Source organism: Cavia porcellus, unplaced genomic scaffold (genome assembly GCF_034190915.1).
Source record: "Cavia porcellus strain 051 isolate PalLab524CR breed Dunkin Hartley unplaced genomic scaffold, mCavPor4.1 scaffold_18, whole genome shotgun sequence".
Taxonomy (NCBI): Eukaryota; Metazoa; Chordata; class Mammalia; order Rodentia; family Caviidae; genus Cavia; species Cavia porcellus.
In genome coordinates, this window is record NW_026947501.1 from 7,088,149 (window position 1) to 7,105,947 (window position 17,799).

Below are 17,799 nucleotides of genomic sequence, written 5' to 3' on the forward strand. Positions count from 1 at the left end.
TCACTAGTAGGAGTGAGAAAAACATCACGGGGTGGTGTGAATCGGAGGGCCTGAATTACGATAGGCAGTGAGTGGAAATGTAGGATGGAGAAAAGCACCACGGGTTGTTCAGCATGGGGAGGTCAGGAAACATGCATTGGCAATGTAGGATAGGTTTTTGAAAAACATCGCGGACTGGTGTGCATTGTAAGGCATTCTAACAGGCCATTCACTAGTAGGAGTGAGAAAAACATCACGGGGTGGTGTGAATCGGAGGGGCTGAATTAGGATAGGCAGTGAGTGGCAATGTAGGCTGGAGAAAAGCACCACGGGGTGGTCATCATGGGGATGTCAGGAAACATGCACTGGTAATGTACGATAGGTTTCTGAAAAAAAAAGCGGGGTGGTGCGCATTATAAGGGTATCTAACAGGCCATTCACTAGTAGGAGTGAGAAAAACATCACAGCGTGGTGTGAATCGGACGGCCTGAATCAGGATAGGCAGTGAGTGGCAATGTAGGATGGAGAAAAGCACCAAGGGGTGGTCATCATGGGGAGGTCAGGACACATGCAGTGGCAATGGAGGATAGATTTCTAAAAAACATCGCGGGTAGTGAGGATTGTAAGGGTTTCTAAAAGGCCATTCACTAGGAGGAGTGAGAAAAACATCACGGGGTGGTTTGAATCGGAGGACCTGATTTAGGATAGGAAGTGAATGGCAATGTAGGATGGAGAAAAGCACCATGGGGTGGTCAGCATGGGGAGGTCAGGAAACATGCATTGGCAATGTAGGATATTTTTCTGAAAAACATCACCGGGTGTTGCGCATTGTAAGGCTTTCTAACAGGCCATTCACTAGTAGGAGTGAGAAAAATATCACGGGGTTGTGTGAGTAGGAGGGCCTGAATTAGGATAGGCAGTGAGTGGCAACGTAAAGTGTAGAAAAGCACCACGGTGTGGTCAGCATGGGGACATCAGAAAACATGCAGTGGCAATGTAGGATAGGTTTCTGAAAAACATCGCGGGGTGGTGCGCATTGTAAGGGTTTCTAACAGGCCATTCACTAGTAGGAGTGAGAAAAATATAATGGTCTGGTGTGAATCGGAGGGCCTGAATCAGGATAGGCAGTGAGTGTCAATGTAGGATGGAGAAAAGCACCACGGGGTGGTCAGGATGGGGAGGTCAGGAAACATGCAGTGGAAATGTAGGATAGGTTTCTGAAAAACATCGCGGGTGGTGAGGATGGAAAGGGTTTCTATCAGGCCATTCACTACTAGGAGTGACAAAAACATCACGGGGTGGTGTGAATCGGAGGGCCTGAATTAGGATAAGCATTGAGTGGCAATGTTGGTTGGAGAAAAGCGAAACAGGGTGGTCAGCATGGGGAGGTGAGATAACATGCACTGGCAAAGTAGGATAGGTTTCTGAAAAAAAATGGGGTGGTGCGCATTGTAAGGGTTTCTAACAGGCCATTCACTAGTAGGAGTGAGAAAAACATCTCTGGGTGGTGTGAGTTGGAGGGCCTGAATCAAGTTAGACAGTGAGTGTCAATGTAGGATGGAGAAAAGCACCACGGGTTGGTGAGCATGGGGAGGTCAGGAAACATGCATTGGCAATGTACGATAGGTTTCTGAAAAACGTCGCGGGGTTGTTCGCATTGTAAGGGTTTGTAGAAGTCCATTCACCAGTGGGAGTCAGAAAAACATCACGTGGTTGTGTGAATCGGAGAGGCTGAATTAGGATAGGCAGTGAGTGGCAATGTAAAATGGAGAAAAGCACGACGGTGTGGTCATCATGGGGAGGACAGGAAACGTGCAGTGGCAATGTAGGATAGTTTTCTGAAAAACATCACGGGGTGGTGTGCCTTGTAAGGGTTTCTAACAGGCCATTCACTAGCAGGAGTGAGAAAAACAACACGGGGTGGTGTGAATCGGAGGGCCTGAATTAGGATAGGCTGTGAGTGGCAATGTAGGATGGAGAAATGCACCACGGGGTGGTCATCATGGGGAGGTCAGGAAACATGCAATGGCAATGTAGGATATTTTTTGAAAAATATCACGGGGTGGTGCGGATTTTAAGGGTTTCTAACAGGCCATTCACTAGTAGGAGTGAGAAAAACATCACGGGGTCGTGTGAATCAGATGTTCTGAATTATGATAGGCAGTGAGTGCAATGTAGGATGGAGAAAAGCACCCCGTGGTGGTCAGCATGGGGAGGTCAGGAAACATGCACTGGTAATGTAGGATATTTTTTGAAAAATATCACGGGGTTTTGCGGATTTTAAGGGTTTCTAACAGGCCATTCACTAGTAGGAGTGAGAAAAACATCACGGGGTGGTGTGAATAGGAGGGCCTGAATCAGGATAGGCAGTGAGTGGCAACATAAAATGGAATTAGTATAGGCAGTGAGTGGCAATGTAGGATGCAAAAAAGCACCACGTGGTGGTCAGCATGGGGAGGTCAGGAAACATGCAGTGGCAATGTAGGATAGTTTTCTGAAAAAAAACAACGGGGTGGTGCGCATTGTACGGGTTTCTAAAAGGCCATTCACTAGTACGACTGAGAATAACATCACGGCGTGGTTTGAATCGGACGGCCTGAATCAGGATAGGCAGTGAGTGGCAATATAGGATGGAGAAATGCACCACGGGGTGGTCATCATGGGGAGGTCAGGACAATGTAGTTCAGGACAATGCAGTGGCAATGTAGGATAGGTTTCTAAAAAACATCATGGGTGGTGAGGATTGTAAGTGTTTCTAACAGGCCATTCACTAGGAGGAGTGAGAAAAACATCACGGGGTGGTTTAAATAGGAGGGCCTGATTTAGGATAGGAAGTGAGTGGCAATGTAGGATGGAGAAAGGCACCACGGGGTGCTCAGCATGGGGAGGACATGAAACATGCAGTGGCAATGTTGGATAGTTTTCTGATAAACATCACGGGGTGGTGCGCATTGTAAGGGTTTCTAACAGGCCATTCACTAGTAGGAGTGAGAAAAACATCACGGGGTGGTGTGAATCGGATGGCCTGAATTACGATAGGCAGTGAGTGGAAATGTAGGATGGAGAAAAGCACCACGGGGTGGTCAGCATGGGGAGGTCAGGAAACATGCATTGGCAATGTAGGATAGGTTTTTGAAAAACATCGCGGACTGGTGTGCATTGTAAGGCATTCTAACAGGCCATTCACTAGTAGGAGTGAGAAAAACATCACGGGGTGGTGTGAATCGGACGGCCTGAATCAGGATAGGCAGTGAGTGGCAATGTAGGATGGAGAAAAGCACCAAGGGGTGGTCATCATGGGGAGGTCAGGACACATGCAGTGGCAATGGAGGATAGGTTTCTAAAAAACATCGCGGGTAGTGAGGATTGTAAGGGTTTCTAAAAGGTCATTCACTAGGAGGAGTGAGAAAAACATCACGGGGTGGTTTGAATCGGAGGACCTGATTTAGGATAGGAAGTGAATGGCAATGTAGGATGGAGAAAAGCACCATGGGGTGCTCAGCAATTGGAGGACATGAAACATGCAGTGGCAATGTAGAATAGTTTTCGGATAAACATCACGGGGTGGTGCGTATGTAAGGGTTTCTAACAGGCCATTCACTAGTAGGAGTGAGAAAAACATCACAGGGTGGTGTGAATCAGATGTTTTGAATTAGGATTGGCAATGCGTGGCAATGTAGAATGGAGAAAAGCACCACGGGGTGGTCAGCATGTGGAGGTCAGGAAACATGCAGAGACAAGTTAGGATAGGTTACTGAAAAAAACTTTGGGGAGATGCGCATTGTAATGGTTTCTAACAGGCCATTAACTAGTAGGAGTGAGAAAAACATCACTTGGTGGTGTGAATCAGAGGGCCTGATTTAGGATAGGCAGTGAGTGGCAATGTAGGATGGAGAAAAGCACCACGGGTTGGTGAGCATGGGGAGGTCAGGAATCATACAATGGCAATGTAGGATAGGTTTCTGAAAAACATCGCGGGGTTGTGTGCATTGTAAGGATTTGTAGCAGGCCATTCACTTGTAGGATTGAGAAAAACATCACGGGGTGGTTTGAATCAGATGTTCTGAATTAGGATATACAGTGAGTGGCAATGTAGGATGGAGAAAAGGACCACGGGGTGGTCAGCATGGAGAGGTCCGGAAACATGCATTGGCAATGTAGGATAGGTTTCTGAAAAACATCGCTGGTGGTGCGCATTGTAAGGCTTTCTAACAGGTCATTCACTAGTACGAGTGAGAAAAACATCACGGGGTGGTGTGAATCGGAGGGCCTGAAATAGGATAGGCAGTGAGTGGCAATATAAAATGCAGAAAAGTACCACGGTGTGGTCAGCATGGGGAGGTCAGGAAACATGGAGTGGCAATATAAGATAGGTTTCTGAAAAACATCATGTGGTGGTGCGCATTGTAAGGGATTCTAACCGGCCAATCCCAGGTAGGAGTGAGAAATACATCACGGGAGGGTGTGAATCGGGAGGCCTGAATTAGGATAGGCAGTGAGTGGCAATGTAGAATGGAGAAAAGCACCACGGCATGGTCAGCATGGGGAGGTCAGGAAACATGCAGTGGCAATGTGGGATAGCTTTTTGAAAAATATTATGGGTTGGTGAGCATTGTAAGGTTGTCTAACAGGCCATTCACTAGTAGGAGTGAGAAAAACATCACAGCGTGGTGTGAATTGGAGGGCCTGAATCAGGATAGGCAGTGAGTGGCAATATAAAATGCAGAAAAGTACCACGGTGTGGTCAGCATGGGGAGGTCAGGAAACATGGAGTGGCAATATAAGATAGGTTTCTGAAAAACATCATGTGGTGGTGCTCATTGTAAGGGATTCTAACCGGCCAATCCCTGGTAGGAGTGAGAAATACATCACGGGAGGGTGTGAATCGGGAGGCCTGAATTAGGATAGGCAGTGAGTGGCAATGTAGAATGGAGAAAAGCACCACGGCATGGTCAGCATGGGGAGGTCAGGAAACATGCAGTGGCAATGTGGGATAGCTTTCTGAAAAATATTATGGGTTGGTGATCATTGTAAGGTTGTCCAACAGGCCATTCACTAGTAGGAGTGAGAAAAACATCACAGCGTGGTGTGAATTGGAGGGCCTGAATCAGGATGGGCAGTGAGTGGCAATGTAGGATGTAGAAAAGCACCACAGGGTGGTCAGCATGGGGAGGTCAGGAAATATGCAGTGGCAATGTGGGATAGCTTTCTGAAATACATTCCGGGTAGGTGCGCAATGTAAGGGTTTCTAACAGGCCATTCACTAGTAGGAGTGAGAAAAACAGCACGGCGTGGTGTGTTTTGGAGGGCCTGAATCAGGATAGGCAGTGAGTGGCAATGTAGGATGGAGAAAAGCACCAAAGGGTGGTCATCATGGGGAGGTCAGGACACAGGCAGTGGCAATGTAGGATAGGTTTCTGAAAAACATCGTGGGTGGTGAGAATTGTAAGGCTTTCTAACAGGCCATTCACTAGTAGGAGTGAGAAAAACATCACGGGGTGGTGTGAATCAGAAGGCCTGAATTATGATAAGCAGTGAGTGGCAATGTAGGATGGAGAAAAGCACCACGGGGTGGTCAGCATGGGGAGGTCAGGAAACATGCATTGGCAATGTAGGATAGGTTTCTGAAAAAAAACATCGGCGTGGTGCGCGTTGTAACGGTTTCTAAGAGGCCATTCATTAGTAGGAGTGAGAAAAACATGACGTGGTGCTGTGAATCTGTGGGTATGAATTAGTATAGGCAGTGAGTTGCAACATAACATGGAGAAAAGCACCACGTGTGGTCAGCATGGTGAGGTCAGGAAACATGCAATGGCAATGCAGGATCGGTTTCTGAAAAACATCGCGGGGTTCGGCGCATTGCAAAGGTATCTAACAGGCCATTCACTAGTAGGAGTGAGAAATACATCATGGTGTGGTGTGAATCGGAGGGCTTGAATCAAGTTAGACAGTGAGTGCCAATGTAGGATGGAGAAAAGCACCATGTGTTTGTGAGCATGGGGAGGTCAGGAAACATGCAATGGCAATGTAGGATAGGTTCCTGAAAAACATTTTGGGGTTGTGCGCATTGTAAGGGTTTGTAGCAGGCCATTCACTAGTAGGAGTGACAAAATCATCATGGGGTGGTGTGAATCGAAGGGCCTGAAACAGGATACGCAGTGAGTGGCAGTGTAGGATGGAGAAAAGCACCAAAAGGATAGGTTTCTTAAAAACATTGCAGGTTGGTGCTCATTGTAAGGGTTTCTAAAAGGCCTTCCAATAGTAGGAGGGAGAAAAAGATCACGAAGCGGTGTGTATCGCAAGGCCTGAATCAGTATAGGCCGTGAGTGGCAATGTAGGATGGAGAAAAGCACCACGGGGTGGTCAGGATTGGGAAGACAGGAAACATGCAGTGGCAATGTAGGATAGGTTTGTGAAAAACATCGCAGCGTAGTTCGCATGGTAAGGGTTTCTAACAGGACATTTACTAGTAGGAGTGAGAAATACATCATGGTGTGGTGTGAATTGGAGGGTCTGAATCAAGTTAGACAGTGAGTGGCAATGTAGGATGGAGAAAAGCCCCACGGGTTGGTGAGCATGGGGAGGTCAGGAAACATGCATTGTCAATTTACGATAGGTTTCTGAAAAGCATCTCGGGGTTGTGCGCATTATAAGGGTTTGTAGCAGGCCATTCACTAGTAGGAGTGAGAAAAACATCACGTGGTGGTTTAAATAGGAGGGCCTGATTTAGGATAGGAAGTGAGTGGCAATGTAGGATGGAGAAAGGCACCACGGGGTGCTCAGCATGGGGAGGACATGAAACATGCAGTGGCAATGTTGGATAGTTTTCTGATAAACATCACGGGGTGGTGCGCATTGTAAGGGTTTCTAACAGGCCATTCACTAGTAGGAGTGAGAAAAACATCACGGGGTGGTGTGAATCGGATGGCCTGAATTACGATAGGCAGTGAGTGGAAATGTAGGATGGAGAAAAGCACCACGGGGTGGTCAGCATGGGGAGGTCAGGAAACATGCATTGGCAATGTAGGATAGGTTTTTGAAAAACATCGCGGACTGGTGTGCATTGTAAGGCATTCTAACAGGCCATTCACTAGTAGGAGTGAGAAAAACATCACGGGGTGGTGTGAATCGGAGGGGCTGAATTAGGATAGGCAGTGAGTGGCAATGTAGGCTGGAGAAATGCACCACGGGGTGGTCATCATGGGGAGGTCAGGAAACATGCACTGGTAATGTACGATAGGTTTCTGAAAAAAAAAGCGGGGTGGTGCGCATTGTAAGGGTATCTAACAGGCCATTCACTAGTAGGAGTGAGAAAAACATCACAGCGTGGTGTGAATCGGACGGCCTGAATCAGGATAGGCAGTGAGTGGCAATGTAGGATGGAGAAAAGCACCAAGGGGTGGTCATCATGGGGAGGTCAGGACACATGCAGTGGCAATGGAGGATAGGTTTCTAAAAAACATCGCGGGTAGTGAGGATTGTAAGGGTTTCTAAAAGGTCATTCACTAGGAGGAGTGAGAAAAACATCACGGGGTGGTTTGAATCGGAGGACCTGATTTAGGATAGGAAGTGAATGGCAATGTAGGATGGAGAAAAGCACCATGGGGTGCTCAGCAATTGGAGGACATGAAACATGCAGTGGCAATGTAGAATAGTTTTCGGATAAACATCACGGGGTGGTGCGTATGTAAGGGTTTCTAACAGGCCATTCACTAGTAGGAGTGAGAAAAACATCACAGGGTGGTGTGAATCAGATGTTTTGAATTAGGATTGGCAATGCGTGGCAATGGAGAATGGAGAAAAGCACCACGGGGTGGTCAGCATGTGGAGGTCAGGAAACATGCAGAGACAAGTTAGGATAGGTTACTGAAAAAAACTTTGGGGAGATGCGCATTGTAATGGTTTCTAACAGGCCATTAACTAGTAGGAGTGAGAAAAACATCACTTGGTGGTGTGAATCAGAGGGCCTGATTTAGGATAGGCAGTGAGTGGCAATGTAGGATGGAGAAAAGCACCACGGGTTGGTGAGCATGGGGAGGTCAGGAATCATACAATGGCAATGTAGGATAGGTTTCTGAAAAACATCGCGGGGTTGTGTGCATTGTAAGGATTTGTAGCAGGCCATTCACTTGTAGGATTGAGAAAAACATCACGGGGTGGTTTGAATCAGATGTTCTGAATTAGGATATACAGTGAGTGGCAATGTAGGATGGAGAAAAGGACCACGGGGTGGTCAGCATGGAGAGGTCCGGAAACATGCATTGGCAATGTAGGATAGGTTTCTGAAAAACATCGCTGGTGGTGCGCATTGTAAGGCTTTCTAACAGGTCATTCACTAGTACGAGTGAGAAAAACATCACGGGGTGGTGTGAATCGGAGGGCCTGAAATAGGATAGGCAGTGAGTGGCAATATAAAATGCAGAAAAGTACCACGGTGTGGTCAGCATGGGGAGGTCAGGAAACATGGAGTGGCAATATAAGATAGGTTTCTGAAAAACATCATGTGGTGGTGCGCATTGTAAGGGATTCTAACCGGCCAATCCCTGGTAGGAGTGAGAAATACATCACGGGAGGGTGTGAATCGGGAGGCCTGAATTAGGATAGGCAGTGAGTGGCAATGTAGAATGGAGAAAAGTACCACGGCATGGTCAGCATGGGGAGGTCAGGAAACATGCAGTGGCAATGTGGGATAGCTTTTTGAAAAATATTATGGGTTGGTGAGCATTGTAAGGTTGTCCAACAGGCCATTCACTAGTAGGAGTGAGAAAAACATCACAGCGTGGTGTGAATTGGAGGGCCTGAATCAGGATGGGCAGTGAGTGGCAATGTAGGATGTAGAAAAGCACCACAGGGTGGTCAGCATGGGGAGGTCAGGAAATATGCAGTGGCAATGTGGGATAGCTTTCTGAAATACATTCCGGGTAGGTGCGCAATGTAAGGGTTTCTAACAGGCCATTCACTAGTAGGAGTGAGAAAAACAGCACGGCGTGGTGTGTTTTGGAGGGCCTGAATCAGGATAGGCAGTGAGTGGCAATGTAGGATGGAGAAAAGCACCAAAGGGTGGTCATCATGGGGAGGTCAGGACACAGGCAGTGGCAATGTAGGATAGGTTTCTGAAAAACATCGTGGGTGGTGAGAATTGTAAGGCTTTCTAACAGGCCATTCACTAGTAGGAGTGAGAAAAACATCACGGGGTGGTGTGAATCAGAAGGCCTGAATTATGATAAGCAGTGAGTGGCAATGTAGGATGGAGAAAAGCACCACGGGGTGGTCAGCATGGGGAGGTCAGGAAACATGCATTGGCAATGTAGGATAGGTTTCTGAAAAAAAACATCGGCGTGGTGCGCGTTGTAAGGGTTTCTAAGAGGCCATTCATTAGTAGGAGTGAGAAAAACATGACGTGGTGCTGTGAATCGGTGGGTATGAATTAGTATAGGCAGTGAGTGGCAACATAACATGGAGAAAAGCACCACGTGTGGTCAGCATGGTGAGGTCAGGAAACATGCAATGGCAATGCAGGATCGGTTTCTGAAAAACATCGCGGGGTTCGGCGCATTGCAAAGGTATCTAACAGGCCATTCACTAGTAGGAGTGAGAAATACATCATGGTGTGGTGTGAATCGGAGGGCTTGAATCAAGTTAGACAGTGAGTGCCAATGTAGGATGGAGAAAAGCACCATGTGTTTGTGAGCATGGGGAGGTCAGGAAACATGCAATGGCAATGTAGGATAGGTTCCTGAAAAACATTTTGGGGTTGTGCGCATTGTAAGGGTTTGTAGCAGGCCATTCACTAGTAGGAGTGACAAAATCATCATGGGGTGGTGTGAATCGAAGGGCCTGAAACAGGATACGCAGTGAGTGGCAGTGTAGGATGGAGAAAAGCACCAAAAGGATAGGTTTCTTAAAAACATTGCAGGTTGGTGCTCATTGTAAGGGTTTCTAAAAGGCCTTCCAATAGTAGGAGGGAGAAAAAGATCACGAAGCGGTGTGTATCGCAAGGCCTGAATCAGTATAGGCCGTGAGTGGCAATGTAGGATGGAGAAAAGCACCACGGGGTGGTCAGGATTGGGAAGACAGGAAACATGCAGTGGCAATGTAGGATAGGTTTGTGAAAAACATCGCAGCGTAGTTCGCATGGTAAGGGTTTCTAACAGGACATTTACTAGTAGGAGTGAGAAATACATCATGGTGTGGTGTGAATTGGAGGGTCTGAATCAAGTTAGACAGTGAGTGGCAATGTAGGATGGAGAAAAGCCCCACGGGTTGGTGAGCATGGGGAGGTCAGGAAACATGCATTGTCAATTTACGATAGGTTTCTGAAAAGCGTCTCGGGGTTGTGCGCATTATAAGGGTTTGTAGCAGGCCATTCACTAGTAGGAGTGAGAAAAACATCACGTGGTGGTGTGAATTGGAGGGGCTGAATTAGGAAAGGCAGTTAGTGGCAATGAAGAAGGGAGAAAAGCACCACGGGGTGGTCAACCTGGGGAGATCAGGAAACATGTAATGGCAATGTAGGATAAGTTCTGAAAAAAATCGCGTGGTGGTGCACATTGTAAGGCTTTCTAACAAACCATTCACATGTAGTAGTGAAAAAAACATCACAGGGTGGTGTGAATCGGAGGGTCTGAATTAGGATAGGCTGTGAGTGGCAATGTAGGATGGAGAAAATCACCATGGGTTTGTCAGCATGGGGAGGCAAGGAAACATGCAGTGGCAATGTAGAATAGGTTTCTGATAATCATTGTTGGGTGATAGGAATTGTAAGATTTTCTAAAAGGCCATTCACTAGTAGGAGTGAGAACAACATCAAGGCAGTGGTATGAATCGGAGGCCCTGAATTAGGATAGGCAGTGAGTGGCAATGTAGGATGGAGAAAACACCACAGGGTGGTCAGCATCGGGAGGTCAGGAAACATGCAGTGATAATGTAGGATAGGTTTCTGAAAAAAAAAAAAACGGGGTGATGCGCATTGTTAGGGTTTCTAACAGGGCATTCACTAGTAGGAGTGAGAAAACATCACGCGGTCGTGTGAATCAGATGTTCTGAATTATGATAGGCAGTGAGTGCAATGTAGGATTGCGAAAAGCACCATGGGGTGGTCAGCATGGGGAGGTCAGGAAACATGCATTGGCAATGTAGGATATTTTTCTGAAAAACATCACCGGGTGTTGCGCATTGTAAGGCTTTCTAACAGGCCATTCACTAGTAGGAGTGAGAAAAATATCACGGGGTTGTGTGAGTAGGAGGGCCTGAATTAGGATAGGCAGTGAGTGGCAACGTAAAGTGTAGAAAAGGACCACGGTGTGGTCAGCATGGGGACATCAGAAAACATGCAGTGGCAATGTAGGATAGGTTTCTGAAAAACATCGCGGGGTGGTGCGCATCGTAAGGGTTTCTAACAGGCCATTCACTAGTAGGAGTGAGAAAAATATAATGGTCTGGTGTGAATCGGAGGGCCTGAATCAGGATAGGCAGTGAGTGTCAATATAGGATGGAGAAAAGCACCACGGGGTGGTCAGGATGGGGAGGTCAGGAAACATGCAGTGGAAATGTAGGATAGGTTTCTGAAAATCATCGCGGGTGGTGAGGATGGAAAGGGTTTCTATCAGGCCATTCACTACTAGGAGTGACAAAAACATCACGGGGTGGTGTGAATCGGAGGGCCTGAATTAGGATAAGCATTGAGTGGCAATGTTGGTTGGAGAAAAGCGAAACAGGGTGGTCAGCATGGGGAGGTGAGATAACATGCACTGGCAAAGTAGGATAGGTTTCTGAAAAAAAATGGGGTGGTGCGCATTGTAAGGGTTTCTAACAGGCCATTCACTAGTAGGAGTGAGAAAAACATCTCTGGGTGGTGTGAGTTGGAGGGACTGAATCAAGTTAGACAGTGAGTGTCAATGTAGGATGGAGAAAAGCACCACGGGTTGGTGAGCATGGGGAGGTCAGGAAACATGCATTGGCAATGTACGATAGGTTTCTGAAAAACGTCGCGGGGTTGTTCGCATTGTAAGGGTTTGTAGAAGTCCATTCACCAGTGGGAGTCAGAAAAACATCACGTGGTTGTGTGAATCGGAGAGGCTGAATTAGGATAGGCAGTGAGTGGCAATGTAAAATGGAGAAAAGCACGACGGGGTGGTCATCATGGGGAGGACAGGAAACGTGCAGTGGCAATGTAGGATAGTTTTCTGAAAAACATCTCGGGGTGGTGTGCCTTGTAAGGGTTTCTAACAGGCCATTCACTAGCAGGAGTGAGAAAAACAACACGGGGTGGTGTGAATCGGAGGGCCTGAATTAGGATAGGCCGTGAGTGGCAATGTAGGATGGAGAAATGCACCACGGGGTGGTCATCATGGGGAGGTCAGGAAACATGCAATGGCAATGTAGGATATTTTTTGAAAAATATCACGGGGTGGTGCGGATTTTAAGGGTTTCTAACAGGCCATTCACTAGTAGGAGTGAGAAAAACATCACGGGGTCGTGTGAATCAGATGTTCTGAATTATGATAGGCAGTGAGTGCAATGTAGGATGGAGAAAAGCACCACGTGGTGGTCAGCATGGGGAGGTCAGGAAACATGCACTGGTAATGTAGGATAGGTTTCTGAAAAAAAAAAGCGGGGTGGTGCGCATTGTAAGGGTTTCTAACAGGCCATTCACTAGTAGGAGTGAGAAAAACATCACGGGGTGGTGTGAATAGGAGGGCCTGAATCAGGATAGGCAGTGAGTGGCAACATAAAATGGAATTAGTATAGGCAGTGAGTGGCAATGTAGGATGCAAAAAAGCACCACGTGGTGGTCAGCATGGGGAGGTCAGGAAACATGCAGTGGCAATGTAGGATAGTTTTCTGAAAAAAACAACGGGGTGGTGCGCATTGTACGGGTTTCTAAAAGGCCATTCACTAGTAGGACTGAGAATAACATCACGGCGTGGTTTGAATCGGACGGCCTGAATCAGGATAGGCAGTGAGTGGCAATATAGGATGGAGAAATGCACCACGGGGTGGTCATCATGGGGAGGTCAGGACAATGTAGTTCAGGACAATGCAGTGGCAATGTAGGATAGGTTTATAAAAAACATCATGGGTGGTGAGGATTGTAAGTGTTTCTAACAGGCCATTCACTAGTAGGAGTGAGAAAAACATCACGGGGTGGTTTAAATAGGAGGGCCTGATTTAGGATAGGAAGTGAGTGGCAATGTAGGATGGAGAAAGGCACCACAGGGTGCTCAGCATGGGGAGGACATGAAACATGCAGTGGCAATGTTGGATAGTTTTCTGATAAACATCACGGGGTGGTGCGCATTGTAAGGGTTTCTAACAGGCCATTCACTAGTAGGAGTGAGAAAAACATCACGGGGTGGTGTGAATCGGAGGGCCTGAATTACGATAGGCAGTGAGTGGAAATGTAGGATGGAGAAAAGCACCACGGGGTGGTCAGAATGGGGAGGTCAGGAAACATGCATTGGCAATGTAGGATAAGTTTTTGAAAAACATCGCGGACTGGTGTGCATTGTAAGGCATTCTAACAGGCCATTCACTAGTAGGAGTGAGAAAAACATCACGGGGTGGTGTGAATCGGAGGGGCTGAATTAGGATAGGCAGTGAGTGGCAATGTAGGCTGGAGAAAAGCACCACGGGGTGGTCATCATGGGGAGGTCAGGAAACATGCACTGATAATGTACGATAGGTTTCTGAAAAAAAAGCGGGGTGGTGCGCATTGTAAGGGTATCTAACAGGCCATTCACTAGTAGGAGTGAGAAAAACATCACAGCGTGGTGTGAATCGGACGGCCTGAATCAGGATAGGCAGTGAGTGGCAATGTAGGATGGAGAAAAGCACCAAGGGGTGGTCATCATGGGGAGGTCAGGACACATGCAGTGGCAATGGAGGATAGGTTTCTAAAAAACATCGCGGGTAGTGAGGATTGTAAGGGTTTCTAAAAGGTCATTCACTAGGAGGAGTGAGAAAAACATCACGGGCTGGTTTGAATCGGAGGACCTGATTTAGGATAGGAAGTGAATGGCAATGTAGGATGGAGAAAAGCACCATGGGGTGCTCAGCAATTGGAGGACATGAAACATGCAGTGGCAATGTAGAATAGTTTTCGGATAAACATCACGGGGTGGTGCGTATGTAAGGGTTTCTAACAGGCCATTCACTAGTAGGAGTGAGAAAAACATCACGGGGTGGTGTGAATCAGATGTTTTGAATTAGGATTGGCAATGCGTGGCAATGTAGAATGGAGAAAAGCACCACGGGGTGGTCAGCATGTGGAGGTCAGGAAACATGCAGAGACAAGTTAGGATAGGTTACTGAAAAAAACTTTGGGGAGATGCGCATTGTAATGGTTTCTAACAGGCCATTAACTAGTAGGAGTGAGAAAAACATCACTTGGTGGTGTGAATCAGAGGGCCTGATTTAGGATAGGCAGTGAGTGGCAATGTAGGATGGAGAAAAGCACCACGGGTTGTTGAGCATGGGGAGGTCAGGAAACATACAATGGCAATGTAGGATAGGTTTCTGAAAAACATCGCGGGGTTGTGCGCATTGTAAGGATTTGTAGCAGGCCATTCACTTGTAGGATTGAGAAAAACATCACGGGGTGGTTTGAATCAGATGTTCTGAATTAGGATATACAGTGAGTGGCAATGTAGGATGGAGAAAAGGACCACGGGGTGGTCAGCATGGAGAGGTCCGGAAACATGCATTGGCAATGTAGGATAGGTTTCTGAAAAACATCGCTGGTGGTGCGCATTGTAAGGCTTTCTAACAGGTCATTCACTAGTACGAGTGAGAAAAACATCACGGGGTGGTGTGAATCGGAGGGCCTGAAATAGGATAGGCAGTGAGTGGCAATATAAAATGCAGAAAAGTACCACGGTGTGGTCAGCATGGGGAGGTCAGGAAACATGGAGTGGCAATATAAGATAGGTTTCTGAAAAACATCATGTGGTGGTGCGCATTGTAAGGGATTCTAACCGGCCAATCCCTGGTAGGAGTGAGAAATACATCACGGGAGGGTGTGAATCGGGAGGCCTGAATTAGGATAGGCAGTGAGTGGCAATGTAGAATGGAGAAAAGCACCACGGCATGGTCAGCATGGGGAGGTCAGGAAACATGCAGTGGCAATGTGGGATAGCTTTCTGAAAAATATTATGGGTTGGTGAGCATTGTAAGGTTGTCCAACAGGCCATTCACTAGTAGGAGTGAGAAAAACATCACAGCGTGGTGTGAATTGGAGGGCCTGAATCAGGATGGGCAGTGAGTGGCAATGTAGGATGTAGAAAAGCACCACAGGGTGGTCAGCATGGGGAGGTCAGGAAATATGCAGTGGCAATGTGGGATAGCTTTCTGAAATACATTCCGGGTAGGTGCGCAATGTAAGGGTTTCTAACAGGCCATTCACTAGTAGGAGTGAGAAAAACAGCACGGCGTGGTGTGTTTTGGAGGGCCTGAATCAGGATAGGCAGTGAGTGGCAATGTAGGATGGAGAAAAGCACCAAAGGGTGGTCATCATGGGGAGGTCAGGACACAGGCAGTGGCAATGTAGGATAGGTTTCTGAAAAACATCGTGGGTGGTGAGAATTGTAAGGCTTTCTAACAGGCCATTCACTAGTAGGAGTGAGAAAAACATCACGGGGTGGTGTGAATCAGAAGGCCTGAATTATGATAAGCAGTGAGTGGCAATGTAGGATGGAGAAAAGCACCACGGGGTGGTCAGCATGGGGAGGTCAGGAAACATGCATTGGCAATGTAGGATAGGTTTCTGAAAAAAAACATCGGCGTGGTGCGCGTTGTAAGGGTTTCTAAGAGGCCATTCATTAGTAGGAGTGAGAAAAACATGACGTGGTGCTGTGAATCGGTGGGTATGAATTAGTATAGGCAGTGAGTGGCAACATAACATGGAGAAAAGCACCACGTGTGGTCAGCATGGTGAGGTCAGGAAACATGCAATGGCAATGCAGGATCGGTTTCTGAAAAACATCGCGGGGTTCGGCGCATTGCAAAGGTATCTAACAGGCCATTCACTAGTAGGAGTGAGAAATACATCATGGTGTGGTGTGAATCGGAGGGCTTGAATCAAGTTAGACAGTGAGTGCCAATGTAGGATGGAGAAAAGCACCATGTGTTTGTGAGCATGGGGAGGTCAGGAAACATGCAATGGCAATGTAGGATAGGTTCCTGAAAAACATTTTGGGGTTGTGCGCATTGTAAGGGTTTGTAGCAGGCCATTCACTAGTAGGAGTGACAAAATCATCATGGGGTGGTGTGAATCGAAGGGCCTGAAACAGGATACGCAGTGAGTGGCAGTGTAGGATGGAGAAAAGCACCAAAAGGATAGGTTTCTTAAAAACATTGCAGGTTGGTGCTCATTGTAAGGGTTTCTAAAAGGCCTTCCACTAGTAGGAGGGAGAAAAAGATCACGAAGCGGTGTGTATCGTAAGGCCTGAATCAGTATAGGCCGTGAGTGGCAATGTAGGATGGAGAAAAGCACCATGGGGTGGTCAGGATTGGGAAGTCAGGAAACATGCAGTGGCAATGTAGGATAGGTTTGTGAAAAACATCGCAGCGTAGTTCGCATGGTAAGGGTTTCTAACAGGACATTTACTAGTAGGAGTGAGAAATACATCATGGTGTGGTGTGAATTGGAGGGTCTGAATCAAGTTAGACAGTGAGTGGCAATGTAGGATGGAGAAAAGCCCCACGGGTTGGTGAGCATGGGGAGGTCAGGAAACATGCATTGTCAATTTACGATAGGTTTCTGAAAAGCGTCTCGGGGTTGTGCGCATTATAAGGGTTTGTAGCAGGCCATTCACTAGTAGGAGTGAGAAAAACATCACGTGGTGGTGTGAATCGGAGGGGCTGAATTAGGAAAGGCAGTTAGTGGCAATGAAGAAGGGAGAAAAGCACCACGGGGTGGTCAACCTGGGGAGGTCAGGAAACATGTAATGGCAATGTAGGATAAGTTCTGAAAAAAATTGCGTGGTGGTGCACATTGTAAGGCTTTCTAACAAACCATTCACATGTAGTAGTGAAAAAAACATCACAGGGTGGTGTGAATCGGAGGGTCTGAATTAGGATAGGCTGTGAGTGGCAATGTAGGATGGAGAAAAGCACCACGGGTTTGTCAGCATGGGGAGGCAAGGAAACATGCAGTGGCAATGTAGAATAGGTTTCTGATAATCATTGTTGGGTGATAGGAATTGTAAGATTTTCTAAAAGGCCATTCACTAGTAGGAGTGAGAACAACATCAAGGCAGTGGTATGAATCGGAGGCCCTGAATTAGGATAGGCAGTGAGTGGCAATGTAGGATGGAGAAAAAACCACAGGGTGGTCAGCATCGGGAGGTCAGGAAACATGCAGTGATAATGTAGGATAGGTTTCTGAAAAAAAAAAACGGGGTGATGCGCATTGTTAGGGTTTCTAACAGGGCATTCACTAGTAGGAGTGAGAAAACATCACGCGGTCGTGTGAATCAGATGTTCTGAATTATGATAGGCAGTGAGTGCAATGTAGGATGGAGAAAAGCACCATGGGGTGGTCAGCATGGGGAGGTCAGGAAACATGCATTGGCAATGTAGGATATTTTTCTGAAAAACATCACCGGGTGTTGCGCATTGTAAGGCTTTCTAACAGTCCATTCACTAGTAGGAGTGAGAAAAATATCACGGGGTTGTGTGAGTAGGAGGGCCTGAGTTAGGATAGGCAGTGAGTGGCAACGTAAAGTGTAGAAAAGGACCACGGTGTGGTCAGCATGGGGACATCAGAAAACATGCAGTGGCAATGTAGGATAGGTTTCTAAAAAACATCGCGGGGTGGTG